The following is an 18,637-nucleotide window of genomic DNA, read 5'->3' on the forward strand; positions in this document are numbered from 1 at the left end:
ACAGACAAACCCAGCCAGAAGGATATTCAGTTAGCCTACATAACTGTTCCCATAGCCTTAGTCACTTTGGCCATAATTAATGACAATCAAACGTAAACATTCAGAATATCTTTACCTTCAGTTTAATGTAATCTTTATTATCTGATTCCTTTTAAAGTACTCCTTTCTCCATTTCTAAGCTTTTTTACAACAGCCTCGAGAACATTCTGTTTTTATGATATTTATCTTTTATATTCTTAACAAAATTCTTATAGCTTTTGTTTAACTACTTTTACAAATTTGTTAACTTTCTAATAATTTTTTGATATATATATATATTCTCTCAGGCCCCTGTTGACTTACCTGCTAGTAACATTCAATATGACAGCTTCCTTAATTTCTTGAATCTGCCTTAGACTTCAGATTTTTATATCTCCCTGTAAATACCTTCAGTACATTCTTCCTTGGGTGAATCATTCAGTGTTATCTTCAAAGTTACACACCAAGATTTGTTTCTTTTCAACTTCTCGTTTTATTCTTAAACAATATTTGTTTGAGTTTGCACTTCTCTAATGAAAGTTGCTTGACTCTGATTCTTTTTAAAACTGCAATTTTTTTTTTCTCAATATCATCATATTTATTTTTATTTTGCGCAGAATTACATGGTTATCACTTCCTGTTTCATATCTCCTGAATCAGCATGAAGAAGTTATTTATTATCAAAAATAACATAGTCAATAAAACTTTTCTTACTTGTTTAGTCATTGGTCCATGACATGGAGAGAAAATCAGCAGGTATACCTACCATTATTATCAGCTCTACTCTTTTCATCCAAGACTTTCCAAAATGCTTTTTTTTTTGTTTGCTATTCATTCGTTATGCTGTTTAGATCCTCCTAACAGGCCCAACTTTTTCTTTATATCAGTTAAACTGCTTGGAAAGAAGTCTGACAGACACAATAGTGTGAGGAACAAACAGCCATGGCACTCACCTTATAAGACATAGGACTTCCTTTTGCTGCAATGACTACAGCAATCTCATAATGGGGCATACTTTTCACAAGCATATGATGGACGATCAGTGGGAATTTGGACCATTCTTTCTGTAGGCATGTAATGAGTTTCTGGGCTGTTGTAGGGTAGACGTCCACTGACCTTGTCCAATGCTCCACTTCATTCCACAGATGTTCAGTAGGGTTGAGATCAAGGCTCTGTGGAGGACAGTCAAGTGTGGTGCTGTTCATGTCAAACCACACGTTAAAGTATTAGTCTTATGACACAGTACAGTGTCTTGCTGAAAGAAACAATGGTCAGTCTTGTAGAAGCACCACAAAATAGGAAACATTGCATTGTCCAGAATCTTCAGATACTTCTCACAGTTCAATGCTCGTGGCACCACAGACAGAGATCTGAGGCCAAACCAGGAAAAAACAGGATCATACCATCATACTGCCACCTCCAAATTTCATAATTGGGGTTATGCTCTCTGGAAAGAGATATTCACTGGGCATCTGCCATATTCACACCTCCATCTGTTTGGTAGAGGTTGTAACTTGATTTATTGTTCCATAACACAGTTTTCCAAGCTTCCATGTCCCACTGTACATGCTCTTTTCACCACTGAAAACAATGCTGCATGTGGTTTGGATAATGTGGTGGGGATTGCAATTTGCATTTATATCATGGAAACTGATGTTGTGAGCCTCAATTCTGAATGTTTTTGTGTAGATTCGTGTTTCAGTTGATGCATGGAAACTTCCCACATCACTTCTTCAACATGTTGACTAACGAATTGAGATTTTTAGATATTATCCTTTGTAGCACCCTTTGGTCATGTTTGGCAAGTGTAATGGGTCTTCCACTGCAGGCAGCACTTGCAGTTCACTCCCTGCGCTTCCATCTCAGTATGGTATCACTGACTGTTGACCTGGGGTAGCCCAGTTTGTCAATAATTAGCCAAACATAGACCTGCAACATGGCCTCATATTACAACATCTCTTTAAAACTCTGTCAGTTCCCTTCTTGCAACCATTTCACCTGGCACCATTGACTTCTTTTCAAGTAGTGTATCTTCTCTAATGACTCAAAAGAATTCCTCCATTTCTTCCTTAGTAGAACTTCCTGTGGGATCATAGGCACAAATAAGTCATTGTCCAGTTCTCTATTTTGAGAATTTCCCACATCATTTCTAGAAACTATTTGCCCCTTTAGAAGTTTATTTGTATTTAGTATTGAATGCTATAGCCACTCATTCTTTTTCCCAGTCGCTGTAGCAGAAATATAATGTCATAGTTTTTATTTAGCCTAATCTGTCTATGTTAGTCTATTTTTTTTTAATCTCATTAACACCAATTAAAAAGGACTGGTATGGCACATCACCAAGCATTTGAGTGACCATACGGCATCTGATGATCTCCAATGAATAGATTATTATTATTATACAGACATTGCAGGAGACCAAATCTATCAATGTGATCTATTGGATCTCTCTTTTAACCTATTAACAGACAAAGCAATCACAACTGACTCTGGCAATCCATTCCACTCATTCCAAAAAATCTAGTTCTCACACCTCTACTAGCCACATCTTTATTCAACTTCCAGGGACACCTTATTCTGGCTCCTCTAGCCAAGTGTTGAAACATTTCCCCTACATTAATCCTATAAAAACCCTTTAAGCTACTTAAAATGTTTTTATCATATCCCTGCTTTTTCTCCTATCAACAAGCTTCTGCATTCCACACACCCTCCATCTATCCTCATATTGAACATTCCACAGACTACTCACAATCATGGTCACTCACCTTTGAATCTTCTCACTGCTTCTTCATCCCAAAGAAACCCAGGAGAGAAGATTTGAGCACAGCAATCCAGGTGTGGACATATCAAGACCTTATAAAGAGGAATAACAACTTCCTTATCTCTACTTGTTGATGTGTTCTTCAGCAGCTAAGTAATCTTAATGGTTTAATAACCTTAGCAATATGTTCTCTAAACTTTAACTCCGTTTACCACCACCCTTAAATCTCTAGCTTCATCTTTTTTCTGGAGTAGAGTGCCAACAATGTGATACACAGCTTGTAATCTATTTATTCCAAAATGCATAACTTTACATTTCTCCCCATTAAACTGACACCTATTATCATTTTGCCCATACTTACAGCCTATTTAAAATAAGCTCTTCACATCGCCTTGAATAACTATTACTCTACCTAATTTCGCATCATCAGCAAACAAACTGAATATTTCCTATATCATTTATGTACAAATTAATCCCGCAGCTGGCCATGACGTCCATAGACGTCCACTGAAATCTGGATACGATTCTGTAATACCGTTGAATAACATGGAAAAGAAGTGCAAGTTTGTATCACTATATCATTCACCTCGCCGGTAGGGAGATTAAACAGCAATGATCACATCACTAGTCACTATTTCACCTTGATTCTGAACCCTGACCCCGATACCTTTTTTGATCTGTCCAGCAGCCACTCTCTTGTCCACATAACCAGTGTCATATCCATCTTTATTTGTTCTAATTTGCATAACAGGGTTCCATGTGGTATTCTGCAAAATATCTTTTCAAAATCCAGCAGAATCATCGTGTAGCCATTTCCTTTATCCAACTCACTTGTTACTCTATTATAAAAAAGTTAGTAAGTTACAAAGGCATTGACCTACCTTTCACAATCTCATGTTGCCCCCCCATACAGTATCAAATCTTTATCCGCCCATTCTTGAATTCTCTTTTTGACCAATTTTTCCCATACTTTTACCACCATGCTTGAGATACTCAATGGTCTATAATTTGTTATTGCAGTCTTCGAACCTCCCTTATCAAGGGAATTGTTTTGCTCTTTCCACTCACTTGGAACTCTATCAGAGCTGAGACTTAAATTAAGGAGCCTAATCAGATGCATTCCCAATTCCCTTGCATGTTTTTGCAAAACTAGAGCTGATCTCCCATCTAATCCCACAGTTGTATTTACATTGAGATTCTGTAATATCTTAAGAACCTCCAATTCATCTACCCCCTGTTCCCACATTATTGTCTTCCAAGGGTATACCATCCAAGTAGTAGCCTCACTTGGATGGTATACCCTTGGAAAGTGGTCACTCAGTAACTCAACTATTTTATCCGATTCTGTCTCCTCATGACCATCATCACTCATTAAGGTTAATCTTCCATGGTCATTTTCCCTCTTACTTGCTATGTAACAAAAGAACTCTTTGGGATTTCCTTTGGCCTGCTTGGCTAGATTCTTTGCATAATCTGATTTTGCCATCCTTGCCATGCTGCTCACCTTTCTTGCCTGACCTTGTACTGTTCATGAATTTGCTGGTCATCTTTCTCTTTTTATTCCTTCCACAGCATTTTCTTCTTCTGCAGCTCACACTTAATGATATTACTCATCCATCTAACTCCTAGCTGATTGTATATCTTAGGTATACAATTTAATATTGCTTCCTCTAGATTGGTCTTAACTATCTCCCATGGCACAGATTTAAGCTTCTTCCTAAGCTTGTCATAATCACCTGCCTTGCAGTTCCATATATACTCCTTGGGAGTATATATGGAACTACAATTTTGTATATGGAGTATATGGAACTACAATTGCCTCTGATTAGTGAAAGTGACCATGTGGTCTTGACTAGGGAGATTGCTAAACACATGGTCACTTTCACTAATCAGAGGCAATGTGGCCACCTTGGTTATGGATATCTCTTCTAATCCTATGACCAGGTTCAATACTCTTACTCCCCTTGTCCCCTCCATCACATGCTGCCTCAAGTAATTATCTCTCAGTAGGTGTATGAATTCCATTTCCTTTCTGTCATGTGATCTTTCTTCCTTTCAGTCTATATCTCTTTAGTTGATGTCCTCCATAATAATCATTTGACCTTCACTCATTGTACCAATTTGCTGATACATGTCTTCTAGATAATCCATGGAACTCCCCTGACTATAGGAGCAGCTAACTGCATATTTTATCTTACTGGCTTTGATCTCTCACCACACTGCTTTAAACGAACCACCCTCTCACCTAGCTCTTATTCTTGTTGGCTGCAATTCATCTGCTGTCATCAACAGTATCTCTTCCCTCGTCTTGCCTTCTATCTTCCCTTTAAGTACTAAATCCTTCATTCTATCCTTCTATCATTAGCTGTCTCACTAATGCCTATAACTGTTGGCAAGATTGCATTAACCAATGCTCAAAACTCCCTTCTCTTGTTCCTGATACTTCTGTCATTAGTATATAGAAACTGAAGCATTCCTTTAAGCCCCCACCCACCTTCCTGAATTAACGACCCTATTCATTATTTTTGCTTGAGAAACTAGATTCCACACTTAGTCATCCTCACACTCACTCACTCACCTCATGGGTGCCTTCACACAACTTACCTGATTCTCTCCTAATTGCTTAAATTTGTCTGAATTTGCACTTCAACATGCTCGGTGAACAAAGCTCTCTCTAGACATCTAACAATAAAACCATTTAGATACAGTCCATCAGCATTAAACAAATCCTTCTGTCAAACACACACACACACACACATATCACAGATCCACAAATTCTACATCATTTCTTTTGCTCAACCTACGTATTGATTCCTTAGTTATCAATGCCCTCCTCCTCAGTTTGTCTCTATCATAGGGTGGCAGGAGACTTACAATCTTCATCTTCTTGGTCTTCAGTTTTGCCTCTTCTAACAACTCCTTTATATCCTCCTTCATAGAATACTTCTCATCTCTCAAATCATTTGTGCTAACCAAGACAATCAGTTCTTTCACCTTACCTTTTTTGCAACTGATGGCATGACTAATACCATGAATTTCTGCACCAGGGGAAACATGATTTTGTTACACTTTCAGTAAGTACTCCCTTGATTACTGTGTCTCCATACATAATTTTCTCCTTAACTTTTTTTCTTGTTTGTTCGCTCGGTCTTTATTACTACTTCGGACTGCCTGCTTCTTTCTCTTCTCGACCCTGCTAATCTCTTGCAGCTTCTGCAATTCTTCAATTTCATACTTTGTCCTATGAACATTCAAATGCACTATTTCATTATATCTCCATTTCATTCTCTGTTTTCACAGCTGTATGTTTAACAAATTTCGATATTTTCTATCCTACTGTCAACATTGTCCACTCTACTAATATTTGCTGCAGTTAGTCACCTACTAGGCACTCACTTTTGAAACATTTAATACACACTCTTTTTCCAGTTTCAATTTCCTTCCACATATCCTTTAATTTCTTGGTTCCTTATACCTATGAATACATTTCACAGACACTTCATGAAATCCTGCAAATTCAAATCATCTGACAATGTAGTCGTCACTCAATTTAAATGGATGGAACACCAACATAGCAGTTCTCTAATTCTTCTGTGCATCCCACTTCTTTCTTAATATTCTTCAGTTCTGTTATATTCAACTTGAGTTTGTTACAGTAGCTAACATTTCATCCTGGTTCCTTTACAAAAGCAGCAGGAGGCATGTTTAACCATGCAATATCCAGCTGTAATGATGTTTCTTATGTCATACCATCTTTTTTGTTTTTGGTTTATGCCAAATATGCATTCACTATCTAGGTGATATTGATTAATAGGATGCACTGTAAGAAGGTGAGGATAATTAGCTTATAATCTATCTGTATTTGAAGTCTCCAATCCAGATCACCTTCTTTTTATATGCCCAAACAATTTGCCTGAACATTTCACAGTCAGTATTCTCTGTATTCATTGAATACAGAGAATACTGTATCTCTGATTCATTGCCTAGAACAGCATCCTATTCTATATACTAGCCTGTTAATTTCAACTTCACACCATACAGATTCAAAATCTGCATATGTACTATCAAGTTCCAAACTTTGTAGACACAATTCCTCTGCAATCATTAACAATTCCCCCCCCCCTTGCGCACACACACACACAATTCTTTTCAACTTCTTATCGCTCCTGAAAATTGCATATCCTTCCATTTCTATATTTCTATTCAGGCAGTAAGTTATCCTCAGCCAACCAAGTTTCACTTATACTGATTATCTTTGGACACACTGACTATTTATACAACAAACTCAACTCTCTTTTTGTGCCTACTCTTTATATTTATGTATAAACTTAACAGTTTATACATAAATCCTTGTTATCTAGTTTTGACTCTTAAGTGATCCTATTTGCATTTTAGCATCTGAAATGGCTAGAAATCAAAGAGAATGAGGTAGGACCATAAGTGTGTGTGTATGGCTGTCAGTACCTCTGTGGCCATAAGTTCAAGACACTACAGCCATACATTAAATAGTTATTGATTAAAACAGTGGTTTCTTCAAGATAATACAGCCATGCATTGTCTCAAAGAAAGCAGTATTTTATCAAGAACTCTAGTTTATTTTTTAAATTTCAATTTTTTAATACTTGAAGATGAGTATGAGTGTATTTGCATAATATTCTCAGCCATACTATCCTTCAATGGTTCCCACCACTAAAGAATCATACCTTTTGAACAGTATCTTCAGTTGGGATGAATTTTGTCTTCACTAAAGAAATATTGTAAGTCCTCAAACACTTGACTGCTGTTCCAATTCTAGGTTATAGGTGTAACCTAAGGTTCATGACAGGTGATTAGGATGATAATGTTGGCATTGACACTATGTTACACATTGTCCTAGAGAAGGGAATGTATCTGCAGTCTTGTATACTGTCTGTGTAACAAGCAACCTCAGTTGTGTAACTTATGACTGAAAACATAGACATTAGATTTTGCTGGAGCACTAACACATGATTTTACCAACTGATCTTGAGGTTCTTAGGATTTGTACACAATTGATTTTTTTATGTTAATCACCCAAACATATTGTTAGCCTATATGATAAATTAGTACCATGTGAGAGCTAAGTGTTAGATAATCTAAAATTCCTACTCTAGAGGCAAATGTAAGTACTTTAAGTCACATCAGGCCTCCAATAAATAGTGGTGATCTCACACCAGATCATGAAATTGATTTACCATCTAAAGATGTTCACAACATCCATGCTTGCTGTAGACATTTGAATCCCATTGTGGCATGGATGTTTGTCAATGTCTTTAGGTGGTAGGTAGGTAATTTCTGTTCCTCTGCAAAACTGCCATCCTGCTTATTGGAGACCTGAAGTTACTTCAAAAGTACCCTTTTTGGTTTCAGAATTTTCTAACCCTTATTTCTAGCCTTACACATATATTTACTGTCCTAATGTAATGTGTACAACTTTTTGTGGTTTGAGATTTAATTCATATTAAAAAATAAGTAAAATCAAGAAAAAAAAATTGCTATGAATGGCTGTGTAGCTCAGTGGATGTGGCGTTTGCACACCACAGCGTTTGACCACACAAAGAAAGTCTTTGTTTCGAATCTAGTCTTTGACTAGAGGAAATTTTTCTAAGCCTTTTTTCGACTGGTTCCCGAGTTAGTCGATCTCTGGCACGGGCAAGCGGGTTTTTTCTCCCGGAAACTCAGGTTTTTCCTCCCATAAGCTCAAGAAAATCAACTGTAGAACCCACATTATTTCAGACATTAAATATATTGTGATAGGGTTAGGGACCACGAGATGGCGGCACTTGTTGAGCCATCTCTCTTCAATGCATGCTGCTTAATTAGTGATAGCCTTGTGCCAGCTATCTCTGATTGGCTGCCAGTGGAGATTGAACTGTCCACTCAGTCTCCAAAAGTTAGATAGGGCTAAATGGCCTTGCCTACTCCCTATATGGGAATAGAAAGACGTTAGCTGATTTAACTCTTAACACTAATGCAAAATTAAAGAAATAATTAAATTAAATCACAATAGAGAAATAATCAATTGAACTTAAAGAATAGTGCCTTTGAGTTAAAACATATATGATCAGTGGGAATGAAGAGTCACTGTTATCCTTATCTTCCTGTTTATGTACAGGGAAGTCTAACTCAGCCAGCCTGCCTGGTTGGCCGAGTGGTTAGTATATCCGCTCTCCAGCCAAAAGGCTGCGGGTTCGAATCCCACAGTGGGCATGGATGTTTTGTGATTGTCTGTGAAAATACTAGTGGTGGTGGTGGTTGGTGTAGATGATGAAGGTAGTTGCGGTTGGTGGAAACTGAGAGTTGTAGAGTAGGTGCCCTCCCCTCGATGAGTCATTGGACTCCCTAGAGATGTTGTGTAATAATAATAAAGGATAGAAAAATCAAAATATCATGGTGGACTTAAAAAAAACAAGTTACAGTAACTCGTGGAAAAGAAGAAATTATCATATAAAATAGTATCTGGTAAGTTAGCTTGTACTCTTTGAGAAAAATGCAAGAAATCTAAATTATATGTAAAAGTAGCTAAACTAAAGCTGAGAAGACTTTGGGATGAATACACTCAACAGACAAAACATTAGAGATACCTATCTAATAGCGTGTTGGTCCTCCTCTGGCGTGAATAACAGCCTGTACTCTCTGAGACATTCACTCCACAAGATGCCAGAAGGTTGCTGGAGGTAATTCCAGACATGCCTGTTGCAGCATTGTCCACAACTTTGCCTTAGACATCGGTCCTCGATACATGGATCTGATGTTTCACTCTACAGCATCCCAGAGAGATTCAATCAGATTTAAATTCAGGGACCTTGGGGGCCACTGGATGGTCCCAAACTCATTTGAGTGTTCCTCGAGTCATACCTAGGTGGTTGTGACCCAGTGTGGCGGGACATTGTCTTGCTGAAACAGACCATCAACTGCAGGATGTGCGAAGGCCATGAAAGTGTGTAGGTGGTCAGCCAGCACATTCTAGTAGTTTGCAGCATCTAAGGACCTCGCCAGACATTAAGGAACCTAATGTGTCACATGAGAGGGGGGTTCCCCAAACCATCACAGAGCCGCCACCTCCCGGAACAGAGCTGATCTGGCATGACGGGACCATGACCTCATGCTGTTGATGCCACACTTACACCCTTTCATTAACTTGATACAACTGATAATTGGATTCATCAGACCACATGACTCTGGTACACTGCAGAGGTCCAGTTTTGATAGTCTCGACACCAGGCGAAGTGTAATGCCCACTGACAAGCTGTTAACAATAGTACACAATTAGGGCGTCAGTTCCTGTAGCCTATGGTATGCAGGTATGGCATACCATTCACTCTCTGGTTCTGCATGGACCTCCAACATTGAAACTGGATGTGATTTGCGTCGGCATTGCCCTGCAGTTAGTCTGTACGAGTCTATGTTGACCCCAGTCATCAATGGTGTGTGTGGTCAGCCACAGCTTGCTTGCTGGGCACTGGTATGTCTGTTCATGGTATACACGTGATAGATCCTTGATATGATTGCCCTCAAGAACCCTAGGGTTCTTACCACTTGGATGATAGAGCGATCCATCTGTCTTGCACTGATAATGTCCACATTCAAAGTCGTTGAGATTGCCACATCTTGACTTCACTCTGCATGGGGCATTCCAGTGTCAACTTCTCATCACCTTTGTCTCTGATGTTTTGTCTGTGAGAGTGTAGAAGAGCAATATCATAAATATGTCAGATTGTTTCAGAGGCTATTGAAAAAAAATTTAGAAATGGGAGAAAGAGTACTGTAAAATAAATCAGAGATGATAAATGCAATGTTATATAATGTATAAATATGATGATATATGATGTATTAATGGAACATGAAGCAGAACAATATATAACTTTACCAGAGTCATCAGTTCTTTGACTTGAAAAGTGTATAGAAAAGACTTATGTCAAATTAGATGTAAGAAAAAAAAAACAGATGTGTACTGTTTCTATTATTATTCATGATTTATATCGATCATTATTCTGAAGGAAAATGGCATTAAACTTGATCAAAATTGGAGGTATTCAACTAAGCTCTTTACTTTACGCACCAAATGTTATACTCCTAAATAAATTCAGCATATGAATACATAAGTTTCTGTGGTTTAATGGTTCTGTAGACAGCTTCCAGTATTGAAAGCACTTGTTTTAAGATAACTATTTTAATAAAACTAAACAAATATAACCCTACAAGTTTTGTAAGTCATCAGGCATATTAGCAAAAACTGTACAACAAAAGAGACTAGAAACAATTAATTACAAATAATGAGATGTTATCAGAACTTCACAATTGGTGCATATAAATATGCAACCAGAATAAAAATGCTAAATTAATTACTGTATGTGTGTTGAAACAATCCTTGTTTCAACACAAATACAGTTGCTGTTGTTGCTGTTATTTTCTGTAGCATCATGTGTGTCATATCCTAGGTCCAATTAGATTTTTAATAAAAACAATATTCCAAACTTGGTGTAGGATTAAGCCTTGATTTTTGTTATAGTTGTTTGGGGATCTACAGCATTTGCAAGGCTTCCTTGAACTTTCTTGCAAAACAATTCTGATTAATATAAGGCATTTTTGTTTATTGCCAAACTACTTAATGGCCTGTAGTAGTATGGGATGCCAAACCTAATTTATACTGTCTTCTTTTTTTTTGATGTCTTACATGTTCAGACATGTGGATCTCCCCCTTACCTTCCCATCTGGGCTACATAGCAAATGTCACAAGTGCAGTGAATCTCATAAACACGTAGTTTTTTCATGACTTCATGTAGAGGTTTTGGTGTATGTCATCTGAAGATTTCATGCAATGGTAAAAAGCCACTTTAATGTTGTACTCACAGAACAACTTTGCCACTTTGTAACATTCTTGATGTAAGGTAGTGTGATTGCATTATTAAAATCTTGTTTAAGTAAAGGAGCTGTTGGAAGTCTATCAAGAATTTTGTTGATAGTCTTAGGTTCATAACCATTGAGGTCGAGGTTGTGCCTCAGATACTGCAGTTCTTCATTCCTGTTAATGGATGTTCTGGACATATCGTATGCTCTAACTCATATTTTAATCATGCCTATCCTTTGTAATGGACAATGATGTGAAGTGGGATATAAAAATTATAAAAATTTTTCACTTGTTGTAGGTTTTCTTTATACTGAACAGGACAGTCTTTTTTCTGCTTTATTTCAACAATATCAAGAAACATTAATTTTTTATGATCTTCTTGTTCAAGAGTGAAGTTTATATTGGGATGCATCATCATCAAATTACTGATATGTACCCTCAGGGGATGTACAGGATAATTATGATAGTACTACATGAAAAAGTTACACCATTACTAAGTTCCGATCAATAATTTTCCTCCAAATAAATCTATTATTTGTCAAGACTCCAATAAGACACTTTTTACTATATCAATCCACTTAGATCTTGGTCTTCCTCTGGATCTTTTTTCTGCCAACGTGTCAAAGAAAACTTGATTTGCTAATCTTTTCTCTTCCATGAAGTGACCATACCACCTGAGATGAGCACTACCAACACACTCCTGAATACTAATAATGGCAAGTTCTATCCTAATATCCTCATATATAACATAATATTGCCATTGATTCCATCGGTTCACTCCACTAATCTTTCTCAGAGCTCTCGTATCGGAGGTCACTAGGTTTGATCAAGTGTTTTATTTCTAATCCAGCTCTCGGATCCATAAGTTAAAATTGGTTTGAACACAGTCTTATATACATCTAATTTATTATTTTGACTCATGAGATGTAAGTGGTTCAAATATCTTTGAAATATGTTAAGTCATACATTGTTCCTGACCAAATAACAAAAATATCATCATTGTAATGTAACCAAGTTTTTGATTTCTTGTGATGGTTTTTGATAGCATTTGTTTCGAAATTTTCCTGTCATAAAGAGGTTGGCCAATATTGGAGATGGGGGGGGGATGAGAGAGAACAATGGCAGGCCCTTCTTTTTGCTATCACTATTTGTCCTGAAATATGAAAAAAGTGTTTTCCATACAATGTTTGAATAATCTTACTCTGTCTGGGTGGGAAAAAGTTTACAAGCAGATCCACTGTATCATTCCTAGGAACATTGGTGAAAAGACTAACTGCATCTAAACTTGCTAGGATGTCACAAGGCTCTATATAAGTCTTTTACCTTTACAGTAAAATGTAAAATATTCTTCACATATGATTCTATCTTTCCTATGTGTGGAGCCACCAGGTTCAACAGATACTTTGCCAAGTTTGAGTTTGGGGAATCTCTCCCATCTACAGTTGGCTGTTACGGAATATCTTTTTTGTGTATTTTTAGTGCTCCTTATATAAATTCTTGGGATTAATGGATGGGAGAGATTCTCTCATCTTAAGCTTGATGAAGTATCTGTGTGACATCTATGTAAAATGTATCTGAAAGTGGTATATGGTCACGTAACCAAAATGGGAAAAGTAGGTTACCAAAACAGGTGTTCACCTCCTAAATGTCAGGGAAATCCAAGATCTTGATCAATTAATGAAATTACTAGTACCTTAGATTAGGATCAGCAAACTTTTCCTGAGATGGGTCAGATAGTAAATCTTTTAAGCTTTGCAGGCCAAGATGTAAACTTGAGGATATCATATACTTATAAGGTGGAAAACAAAACTTAAGCAATTTTTTTTTTTAATAGCAAAATATAAAATGTAATTGTGTATAAGCAGATTTCATAGGAAATTAGTGAAAGCATGTTTTTTATTAAGACATAATTGTGCTTAATTGGAGTTCAAAGTTAGTGTTTCCAGTAATCAAAATCGATGACAACTGCTCATCATATGAAACTCTGTATAATGTTTTTGCCTACAGGCTAGTAATCATAAACAAGTCTGCTGGCCTGGTTAGCCAAGTGGTTAGCATACCCACTCCCCAACCAACAGATCATGGATTGAGATCTGTCGCGGGCATGGATATTTGTAATTGTGATTGGTGGGGAGATGAATTTTATCACCTGGTGTGAGACCGCCGCCCCACTTATTGGAGGTTTGAAATGGCTTGAAAAAGTTCCATGTGTGATCAAGATCTTGGATTTCCCTGACATTTAGGAGGTGAACACCTGTTTTGGTAACCTATTTTTCCCATTTTGGTTACGTGACCATATACCACTTTCAGATACATTTTACATAGATGTCACACAGATACTTCATCAAACAACCAGCCCTGTTCTCAAAAATATCTTCTGAATTAATTTTATAGAAACCCTTCAATAATATGAATGTCTCAATCATATCTCCCCTCCTCTGCCTATCAACCAATTTTTGCAACCCACAAATCCTCAACCTGTTCTCATACGGTTCATTCCACAGACCTGCTATCATCTTGGTCACTTGCCTCTGGATCCTCTCCACCTCCTCCCCATCAAGAAGAAACCTAGGTGACCAAATCTGAGCACAGTAGTCGAGATGGGGTCTTATCAAAGCTCGATACAGAGGAACAATAACCTGCTTGTCTCTGCTTGTCAACGTATTCTTCAGCAACCAAGTGATTTGATGAGCTGATTTGGCCACTTTTGCAATGTGTCCCCTAAATTTCAATTCCTTATCCACCAACACTCCTAAATCTCGTGCCTCATCAATTTCCTGGAGCACGGTTCCACCAATGTAAACTGCCGCCAATCTTTTCACCCCAAAATGCATAACCTTACATTTTGCCACATTAAATTGACATCCATTCTCCTTAGCCCAGACCTCCAATCTATCCAAATCATCCTGCAAAATTTTGATGTCATCTGCATTCACTATTGCCCTACCCAACTTCGCATCATCCGCAAACAAATGAACTGTTCCTGTCAGATCCTTTCCTATATCATTTATGAACAAATTAAACAGCAGTGGTCCAAGAACAGATCCTTGTGGCACACCACTAGTCACAGGCCATCTTGTGGACTCTACTCCTGAGTAAACCACTCTCTGATATCTCTCCGTCAACCACCCTCCTGTCCATCTCACCAACCCTGCGTCCATTCTCATATGCTGCAATTTACTGATTAGAATTACATGTGGTATCATGTCAAAGGCCTTAGCAAGGTCCAGTAGAATCACTGTAAACCCATTACCCTTATCCAGTTCAGCCGTCACTGTGTTATAATACGTGAGCAAGTTACTGAGGCATGACCTACCCTTTACAAAACCATGCTGTCCCCGATACAGTATCCCATTTTCTTCTATCCAATCTTGTATTTTCCTCTTGACTATTTTCTCTAAGACCTTGATAATGATTCCTGTTATGCTGATTGGCCGGTAATTTTCAACAGCAGCCTTGGAACCACCTTTGTGCAGTGGAACTATTTTCCCCTCTTTCCACCCCCTTGGGACTGACCCAGTCCTGAGGCTCAAATTAAACAAAATGGTCAAGGGCACTGACAATTCTTTGGCCGCTTCATGTACGACACGAGCTGGTATACCATCCAATCCCACAGATGTATTGGCATTGAGGTTCTGTAATAGACTAGTTACCTCTACTTCATTCATCACAATTCCAGTATAAGCTGTTGGTTCTTCCATTCCTGCAAAGTCACCACCTGGATGATATACTCTTGCAAACTGCTCGCTCAGTAATTCCACAATATCGACTGATTCGGTTACCTCCCTACCCTCAGCATTTTTTAAGATCATTCTACCATGAGCATTTTTCCTTTTACTTGCAACATATTGAAAAAACTGTTTGGGATTCTCTTTAGCCTGCGTGGCCAATTTCCTTTCGTGATCTGCTTTTCTTACCACCCTTGTTACCATCCTGGCCTTAGCTTTATACTGTTACTGCGCCTGATGGTCACCCTTCTCCTTAAATTCCCTCCACAATTGTTTCTTTTTTTGCAGCTCAAGCTTAATAGTGTTATTCATCCATTTAACCCCTACTTGATTTATTATTCGGACTCTTGGTATACAGTCAACCATTGCCTCCTGCAAACAGTACTTAACCACCTCCCATGCATTATCAACATCCAGCCCTTGCAGTTTTACATGCCATGGCATTGAGCCAAGCACACACACCTAAGCTTGTCATACTTACCAGCCCGGTAATTCCACATGTGCCCTGTCTTAATTGTAAATTCGACTCCTTTAGCCACCTCCCAAGTCATGACCTTATGGTCACTCTCACCAATTGGTAGCAACATAGTCATGTTCGTTACAGCCACATTCTCAGTTGCAGTTACTAGGTCCAGCACTCTCTGCCCCCTGGTATTTTCCAATACATGTTGCCGTAGATAGTTGTCCCTTAATAACCGCATAAAATCCAATTCCTTCCTCCCATGTGCCCTCTCCTCTTTCCAGTCAATGTTACCATAATTGAAATCACCCATAATAATTACCCTCCTTCCACTCATTTCTTCTATTTGCTTATGCATACTATCCCCACCATCCACTCCATCACCCAGTCTATAGCAGCACCCAATTGTATATTTTGTTCTGCTAGATTCTATCTCACACCAAACAGCCTCAAATGTGCTTTTTTCCTCATCCTGCAGTTCAACTTCTATACTCCTTGGCTGAAGCTCATCAGCTATCATCAATAACACTCCTCCCCCTTTTTATTCACCCTGTCACTCCTGAACACGCTATACCCGTCGCATTCAATCCCACTAGCTTTATCGTCTTCTGTCAGCCATGTTTCACTAATACCGACAACCTGTGGCCTGGAAGTGCCAACCATGGCCAAAAACTCTTCCTTCTTGTTCCTAATACTCCTGGCATTAGTGTACATGAATCGCAGAAGCCCATTTTTCCCATCCCTACTTTGATGTCTTATACTAACTATCCCATTCTGATTTGTTGTCCGTTGTACTCGCTCGGGCATAATATACTCATTCATACACTTAACTGTCCCCCCCCTAAAGTCTGCATATCTACTCCCCCCCCCTTAATAAATCTAGTTTCCCCTTAGTCTGTACATCCACTTCCACATCATTCATCAACACTCTTTCAAGTCTCCGTACACCAACTCCATTCAAATGTAACCCATCCATCTTATATAAGTCCTTTCGCCCATCGAACTCATTCCACACATCCACAAATTCCACACCACTCTCCATGCATAACCCACACATAAAGTCATTGGCAATTATGGCCCTCCTTCTAAACACTTTGCTGTCATACCGCGGTAAGATACTCACCATCCTAACTCTCTCACTCTTCTCTTTTGCTACCTCAAACAACTCCCTCACATCCTCTATCATTTCCATTTTGTCCTCTTTCAAATCATTCGTTCCTGCCACGACGATTATCATCTCTTTCACCCTCTGTTTTTGCAGTCGAATAGATTCGCTGACGTCCTTTATGTTCGCACCCGGCTGGTACGACTTTGTTAAACTCTCAATTATTACGCCTCTTAATAGCGAATCCCCATACAGCACTCGCTCCTTCATTTTATTGACGTTTACGAACATTCTATTATTTGCCGTCACAGACTTCTGCCGGTTATTTGTCGGTACGTTCAACACACATTTTTCCATACGCTCCAGTTGTCTTTTAGTTCTGTGTATCGCACCATTCAAACGGGCAATTTCGCTACTCGCATTTATCTCACCATTTTCATTATCGATCAAATCATCCATTCTTTCTGTGTTTCTACCTTCATTTACTTCACTTTTTACAGTGAAGTTATAATTCTTATAAAATGTAAAATGCTATAAAGTACAACTATTCTTACTGGAATAAATCTTTGCATATTATTCACTGAGGCACACTTAAAACTTTGTTAATTATCACACTGGAGCTACACATTTAAAAGTAATCTTCTTTAAATTAACTTAATCTTTAACTTCAGCACATCACAAATGCAGACACACTTGCACTAGAAAATTCACTTATTCCTCATATTCTACTTTACAATAGAATCAGCTTTCTTTTATCTTCCTTGAAAGCTCTGGAATACAACATTAACTTCAGAATTCCATATCAATATTCTGAGTTGTCAATTTACATTTCGATCCTTTGTAATCTAATCACAGCACTTAATTCTCTGTACTACAGCCTCTTATTTAACTCCGTGCTGCCAATAAATTATATCCTCATCTCTATTGTACAGTTCTCAGTGCCATTACTGTGCTGAGTGCTCCAATTGTACTCAGTCCCTAGTTCCCTAGTTCTAGTGCTAACTCTGCCGACCCACTGCTCCTCTTTACTCTCACTTTCCGTTTATATATTTCCACTCCGTTTTCTCGCCAAAACTTGTTCTCACCGTCTAACTCATATCAATTCCATCTAACATCCATAACTCACCCGCTACACGCTCGCACCTTCTATTTTTAACTCTATCTCCATGACAACCATTAGAGCAGTACATAAGCATAAATATTACATAAGATCTTACCTTTACATACAGGAACTAAATAAAAGGATATTTTTCAATTCAAATAATATATAAATAAATAAGATAAACACAAATTCTTCTACTATTAATGTAGGAATAAATAAAATAATCTGAATGTCATTTTTATATAGAATCCCTTCCATTATTAATACATATTCTAGATTAATTAATTAAATAAAAAAACTCAAAGGTAATTATATGAATAATAGTTTATAATAAGAGATTTACATTAAATAATATCTACAAATGTAGCCTTTGATATGGTGGATTATGTTGGATTCTGAAAGGAGTATTAATAATTTTAATTTCTCTTCATTCAGAATCCAACAGCCATACCAAAAATATATCTAATTTAAGGAAATAAAACATTTTACTTAAATCTAAATAACTGAGTCTATCACACTTTTAAAACACTAAATACAATAAATTACTTGGTATTGTTAGCAAAAATTTGAAAAAATTACTTATCTTTCCACAGT

The 18,637-nt window shown here is 37.7% G+C and overlaps 1 protein-coding gene across 1 annotated transcript in view; it reads left to right on the forward strand.

Moving 5' to 3' along the window:
- Positions 1–18,637, forward strand: part of LOC150100816 (replication factor C subunit 4) — a 186,340-nt gene that overhangs the window by 151,564 nt on the left and 16,139 nt on the right. The window lies entirely within an intron of this gene.

This window comes from Typopeltis vanoorti, chromosome 12 (assembly GCF_054136105.1).
Source record: "Typopeltis vanoorti isolate ZY-2024b chromosome 12, IOZ_Tvanoo_1.0, whole genome shotgun sequence".
Classification (NCBI taxonomy): domain Eukaryota; kingdom Metazoa; phylum Arthropoda; class Arachnida; order Uropygi; family Thelyphonidae; genus Typopeltis; species Typopeltis vanoorti.